At 36.4% G+C, this 7,500-nt stretch overlaps 1 protein-coding gene across 4 annotated transcripts in view; it reads left to right on the top strand.

Annotated features, from left to right (window-relative positions):
• LOC136842647 (uncharacterized) overlaps nucleotides 1-7,500 on the top strand; it is a 233,016-nt gene that overhangs the window by 190,589 nt on the left and 34,927 nt on the right. The gene's annotated exons all lie outside the window — the stretch shown is intronic.

Here is a 7,500-nt window from a genome sequence, read left to right as displayed (position 1 = left end):
AGGCGCGGTTTGAAGATAGCCCCAAAATAATTGCGAGAGAGAGAGAGAGAGAGAGAGAGAGAGAGAGAGAGAGAGAGAGAGAGAGAGAGAGAGAGAATGTTTATCCACCTACAGGCATGTCTTGAAGGTAGCCCCTAAAACAATCTCAAGAGAGAGAGAGAGAGAGAGAGAGAGAGAGAGAGAGAGAGAGAGAGAGAGAGAGAGAGAGAGAGAGAGAGAGAGAGATAACTTCTCATACCATGCACTACTTCAGCATAACTCCATTTGAGAGAGAGAGAGAGAGAGAGAGAGAGAGAGAGAGAGAGAGAGAGAGAGAGAGAGAGAGAACATGGGGACGAAATCATTATCATCACCCTTTCTTTGTCACTCTCTTGTTTCCTTTGTTTGCTAATTTCTAACCCTCGGGCACCAGTTTTCTTTGTTCTTTGTTCTCTTTAGGTTTTTTATTATCTCATACCTTTCTGTTTTTCCAATTATTCCCAAGCATGCAGCCCAAACATTATTCCCTTAATTTCCAGTTTTGTTCTTTGATCAAAATTGTCGAAAACTTCCCTGAGATATTTTTCGCTATGATTATATTAATGAATATAATTTCTTGGGACTGCATTCGCATTTGCGTAGCAAATGTCAGCCTTATTGTCCTCAGAAGAACACTGATGATTAGAATAAGAGAGAGAGAGAGAGAGACAGAGAGAGAGAGAGAGACAGAGAGAGAGAGAGAGAGAGAGAGAGAGAGAGAGAGAGAGAGAGAGAGAGATAGACTTTGGTCATTTTAGTGAATTCATATTTTTCAATAAAAGGATGTCAGATATACATTTTTAATACTGAATCATATGAAATTCCATGCTTCGATGGAAATATGATAGAACAGTGTTTGAGGCATTAGGTTCTTGAAGCTACAGCTGCCACTCCTGCAACTACTACAGCAACGTTACTGCAGTCAGTTCCGGGAGAAAATTAAGATCCTTCTGGTGTCGTTTTCTGAAGTCACAATAAAGGTCTTCTTGTCCTTTGCATTTGCCAGAAAGTGATTGTACTTAACATGCAATTTTTGTCGTCATTCTTATCATTACTTTTAGTAGCTGCTACACTCAACTTATCCAAACATCAAAATACAAACTGCACATGTCTCCGATTACGACGGTTGAGGCCTGGAATAGCCTTAGCCATAGGCATACCATTGCATAATGCCCTCGGGCGCCAACAAAAGAGGCACTTCTCTTTAATGTTTGTTTTTATGAGTAAAATTAAGAGGCTTGGTAGACTCACTAATCCCCACGACCTGGTGACGTCACCGAAAGGGCTTCGGGGTTGGTTCCATCTCCCTGCAACATCCTCCCTCTCCTGGTGTCGTCTTTTACTCATACTGCTTCTGCAGTACTCGAGTGAAAGTAAATTCTCTCTCTCTCTCTCTCTCTCTCTCTCTCTCTCTCTCTCTCTCTCTCTCTCTCTCTCTCTCTCTCTCTACTATACCCGTCACGTTTTCACAGCATAGGCTCATCTAACGGAACCTCTTCAGGCTAGTCTTCTGTTTCATAAACTTTTAGTGGTAGAAAAAATCCCTTTCAATCGATTTTTTTTTTTCAACTCAAGGCTGTCATAACTTTATAAATGCATGTTTTACCTCTCTCCTTCTCTTTCTCTCTCTCCCCGGGTATTAATTTCCATACCCTCGCCAAGAGGAGAAATGGGACGCTCATTAGTGTTGTGTTCCGTAGAAAGGAGGACATTTGACCGTGGCTAGGGTTCGTGGCGAATGTCTCGTAATTGATTTAAGGAGAGAGCTTTGTGGAACCTCCAGTGCTGTTAATGCGAGGTGAGGATTTAAATTGCAAACTGCGAGCTTAAAGATTCTTAATTCTCCGAGGTAGTTGCAATATGCGTGAAGTTTTAATTTATTTGTGAATAGGCATGTCAATGGTGCAGAGGCATGCTAATAAAATGAAAAGAGAGAAAGCATAAATAACGACCGAGGTTAACAAAATTACAATGCAAAGCGTAAATAAATCTGAAGGAGAATAAAGACAGGCCAAGATATTTACACCTTGTATTATGCTCGAGGACATTAGATAACCAAATTGAATCTGGAGCCATGGAAGAAGATTATAATGAAATTTAAATAAAAAAGCTGTTTTCCAAATACGAAAAGCCTAATATCTTGAATAACCAAATGAAACTCTGGACTAATGGAGAGAGAAGATTTGTAAATTCAGTTATAAAAGTAAAACAAAATAGTTTTTATAAAATTATGCTGAAAAACCTAATCAGGCTATGAAATTGTTTTATAAGTAAAATAAAGTAAGAAAATAAAGGAAATGTTTCTCATACCAAATGAGATAAAATGGAAAATAACACAATTATATAGCCTTTTGAATAAGTTGAACACCTGCAAGAATACAAAGAGATGCCGAGTGTTCTCATGACAATAGATAGACAGACAGACAGACAGACACAGACGTCGTGGCAATCAACATGACTTACTTTGAGGAGGCTCATGCTTTTGTTGCTCCAACAAAGGTTGGAGTGACAGACAAAAAAAAAAAAATTAATCTAACAGTATTTTCTTCTTTGCAAGCAAAGATTAGCCCAACAAATGCTGACCTTATAAACATGAAGAAGAAACACGTTAACTGTAACTTTGAGTTGAACAAGGAGAATATAGGGAGACAGCACCACCATCAAAAACAAAAACAACAGTAATAATAAATAACAACAATAATAACTTGAATATTATAATTCTTTTTCTTATAGAGATTGAAATAAACAACCAAGGTGCAGATAGGTGAAGACCAACGACATCAAATCACAGGTGACTAAGGAAACAGGCCATTTTCTACATTTGTCTCATCTTTATTCCGACGTTCTGTAATATTCCCTGTATTACATCTTCTGGGAATCTGTCAATAAACATCATAAAATTATAAAACAATCTTTAAAAAATTAAAAAAGCAGTAAAAAGACTAAAATTTACAATTACAAAGATATACTTAAAAGCTAAGACCACCGATCAACCTTCAGTTTAGAGAGAGGAAGACTGAATGGCACGAGAGAAAACAGGAGACACGTCAACTAAGATACAGTTGGATCGAAGAGGTTTGGGTATTCAACTGGGGAACTAGCTGTTTAATGAGCAACGACACTAAAATGGGTAGCTCGTGAAATAAATATATGCGTTTGTGCTCTCTTATAAAATTTGAGATACTAAAACTTTTTTTTTTTTATAATATGTGCTGCTTGAACTATATTTAGAATGTATATGGAGCTACCATAATGACAAAGTCTAGATTTTCGTACTGGAATAAATTGCTTCGTGATGTCCCTTCGTGTTGCTTACGACATAATTCTGAAAATTATTTTTTAAATGGAAATAACTTTCCATTGCATGTCGCTTTATTGACCTCCTTTTGTCAGTTGTAATACAACCCTGTTCATCAAGGCAGCTTAATCTTCGTCATTTAAATAAATGAATTGTTTGATGGTTTAGCTATCAACTGAAGATACCGCAAAAACCTCCTAAATTTACATGACAATGCTACACTTATTGGTGAGGAAGGCCTCCCGCAAACCACATCCATGTAAACGCATGCGCGAACATGCATGCGCAAACATGCGTGCGCGCTTAAGCATATTAATGCGTTAACTCCGACGCATATTGTTTTAATTAGAATTAATATATATCACCAGCTTTCTTAAAGGACTCGCGTTAAAAATTTTAACAGGGCTGAAGATGAATATCTCAATGAACTAGCAGACATGTTAAATCCAATTAAGTATAATTGGCTGGTTCTTGTTAATTACACTGATCTAAAGTCCACTTAAAACTTTCCCTATAGCACTGTTTGTTGGACATAAAGTATACTCGACTAAAATATTTCAAAAGAAAACCTCCTGTACTTGGCATTACAAAAGAGAGCAAGTATCACCCTTATCCCAATATTATTTAAGGGACGGACTTCTCTCTCTCTCTCTCTCTCTCTCTCTCTCTCTCTCTCTCTCTCTCTCTCTCTCTCTCAGTTAGTGACTGATTTTTGGAAACAAGTGAGAGCGTAAGTATTTTAATTTGAATGCAGCTACTGAAATTGCCACGAAAATGAAAAAAATACAAGTCATTCCACCAATCTGAAGATCATACGCTTAAACTGCTTTTCAAAGAAGAGAGAGAGAGAGAGAGAGAGAGAGAGAGAGAGAGAGAGAGAGAGAGAGAGAGAGAGAGACTCCAGTTTTAATAGGCATAAGTCAGTTAATCAATATAATCAATTTAATTGGCAAACCAGACAATGCTGATAGTCCAATCCCCAGCACCAGCCGCCTCTGAAGTCCCTGGGTAGCTTATTATTATCCAATCTGAAGATCATACGCTTAAGCTGCTTTTCAAAGGAGAGAGAGAGAGAGAGAGAGAGAGAGAGAGAGAGAGAGAGAGAGAGAGAAAGAATGTTCCTGGGGACGATCCGGACTTTGTATAAGACAGGATGTAGCCAAATAAGTCCAGTGTAAGGCTGAAAGGTGATGCACTGGTTATGTATTTCCTAAGGGTAGACTTGCAGCACAGAAAGCGCTAATTCTCCATTCCTGGCTCTTGACTTATATTGTGTATATATATATAAATCTTTATATATATATATATATATATATATATATATATTACCCTATTATGTAATATATACATCTTTGTGATTACCCTATTTGTAACTAATAGGCTGGCATTGCTAATCGCTTTAAATATGGATTATGATGATAAAAATAAAGGCTGTCAAAAACTCCATCATGAATATTGGTTAAAACAGTGCCTGTCGTTAACGAAAGAGACAGGTACAACGTCTTTGTCCTCCAAAATTCCCAGATGATCGTAAATGCTCACCTCCAGTCCTTTGGTTCATGTTATTACTGAATATTTTGTAAATCAAGTAACAACGTTTAACTCTCACCTTAACCATTATGACTATAATTTGTCCCACTTGTTGTGACGTTGTCGACGATTACATGAGGTATATTTTAAAAATAGAGAGAGAGAGAGAGAGAGAGAGAGAGAGAGAGAGAGAGAGAGAGAGAGAGAGAGAGAGTTAAGGGGCGGGGGACGATGGCAAATGTGTGTGTGGGCGTAACTTTTGGTTTGGATAGCAAGGGCGGAGTCGTTTCAAGACTTTACCGACTGGTCTCTCCATCTTCCCTGGCGTTAACCGGTGCCTGTAAGGAAAGGTCAATAAACCTTTATATTGTACACGCAGTGAGTGTTCTGATAGTGTCTGAGATTGTTTAAAACGATAGAGTGTCTCTTAAATTGCTGGGGAAAAGCAAACTAAATGGTTTGCGATTCTATTCATCTACTTCTCTTTCATGCAGGAAAATGAGGGATAATTTGCTGCTCCGCCGGGTAAGGAATTTTTATTCTGCTTTTAATCGAGAGCTGAATGGTTCACCTTTCTTTTTGAGATTGATGGCATACGCTGGAATAAATTATGTGTAGTTACCTCAACCATTTTCACTTCCTAGTTCTAAGTTCGTCGACCTTTAGATGAGACCACTTATAAAATATCCATTGTGACATTTGAGTTTACAGGATAAATTCTGCTCAAAATCTTGAAACGATTTTCATTGAAAGTCAGACATTTTACGAAGCTGCAGATTATTATTTGAACATTCACAGTCAAAGAAATTTCAAGTTAATTTCTTTAGAAATTTCTTGTTAATTTAGAAGCTTTTTATTTAAATTTTCCAATAACTTGAGTGTCCTGTTGCTGCGCAGAAATGTATGTCACTAGGAGATGGATTGCAAGTCTAAAGGATCTTAAAAATGACTCAATTCGAATGAATTAACATAAATTTTAGAATATTTCTTCATCCATTTCTACGGGAAAAATATAGTTTGTTCTTAAATATTCTTATTTTTCTCTTTTTGTCCTTACCAACTCATAATAACAGAAGTAAATGGTAATTTATGTATCTACGTTTCACATGGCGAATACGAGAAAAGAGAGAGAGAGAGAGAGAGAGAGAGAGAGAGAGAGAGAGAGAGAGAGAGAGAGAGAGAGAGAAAGAACGTTTACTTTTGTTCAGCCAGTTGGACCATCCATCACCCTTTAGAACCGTTTGTCATTTATGCTGTCAGTTCGAGCTGTCACCTATCAGTCATTCGGTCAGTGGACTAACAAATGAATTATTCACTACACCTAACGAGCAATTATTTTACCGTCTGTTGAGTTCTGTCAACTGTCTAAAAAAGCCACGCTTAAAAAAATCTACGTCAGGATGGAAACTTTTACTTGTCAGTCTTCTGTATTTGACATCTATTTCAGTAGAATGAAAACACTAATCATTACTAAATATTATATTGACAAGTCCAAAAGAAGTTAGCCTAAATATGAGAATACAATTTCACTCTCTGAAAATGTAATGGAATGATCTTCTTTCGTATATCAGTCAGACAAGAGTCAATCATGAATTTACCTATTTTATATTGGAAAGGACGTAATTTTGTCTGATAAATAATAACCGAAAACAAATTTAAAAATTACTTTGGCGAATTGACTGTTGGCGTTGCTCTTATAAAAAAAAAGGAGTAAAAATTACTGTACATCGTAAGTTCACCTGAATTCTAAAACATCTCTAAAATATCTACGAGAAAACACGATAATTTTTTTTTCCTCTACGTAACTCAGCGGTTACAAGATATTGCTACACACGGAAAACTTGTTCTTGAAATGCTAATGTTTCACAACTTGTGTAACAAAGAAATATTTGAGAGGCAACCTTGTGTAACCATGTCTGGTCGGAACATTCTTATGTGTTGTCTATCGTGTATGTCTGTGTATGTGTGTGTGCGTGTGTGTATTTATACTCGTGTTTAGTTTTATGGTGCAGGTCAGGGAAAGGGTGAATGGAATTGTCAATGGCGTCTGGGAGAGTTTAGTTTTTGTGGAGACTGAGATGTCAAAGGGATTGTAAATTCACGCTCACTTCGATGGCTCGTAAAATTACGAGATTTTTCCTTGTACTGGAATTACCACATTTGGGATTTTTTCTTTAATCTGATTTTAAACAATTCAGTGTCTTAATTGTGAAAATTAGACTGGGGCGTTTTAGTGGGCTAGGGATTCATAGAGAGAGGGAGATAAAGACGACAAAATTTTTATTACTATACTTTAATTACTCTTAGCACAGTTTATCTTTTCCTTTCCTTCGTGAAACGGTAATATTTGATGAGTAATTTTTGTTAAAATGTGGAACCTAGAAAGCTAATGAGTAGCCTATATGGATATATATATATATATATATATATATATATATATATATATATATATATATATATATATATATATATATATACAGAATATGTATATGTATATGTATATGTATATAGATATATATATATATATATATATATATATATATATATATATATAGAGAGAGAGAGAGAGAGAGAGAGAGAGAGAGAGAGAGAGAGAGAGAGAGAGAGAGAGAGAGAGAGAGAGAGAGAGAGAGAGAGAGAAAACTTTTACGTGA

The sequence above is a fragment of the Macrobrachium rosenbergii genome, chromosome 10 (genome assembly GCF_040412425.1).
Source record: "Macrobrachium rosenbergii isolate ZJJX-2024 chromosome 10, ASM4041242v1, whole genome shotgun sequence".
NCBI lineage: Eukaryota > Metazoa > Arthropoda > Malacostraca > Decapoda > Palaemonidae > Macrobrachium > Macrobrachium rosenbergii.
This window is presented reverse-complemented; position numbering and strand designations above follow the sequence as displayed.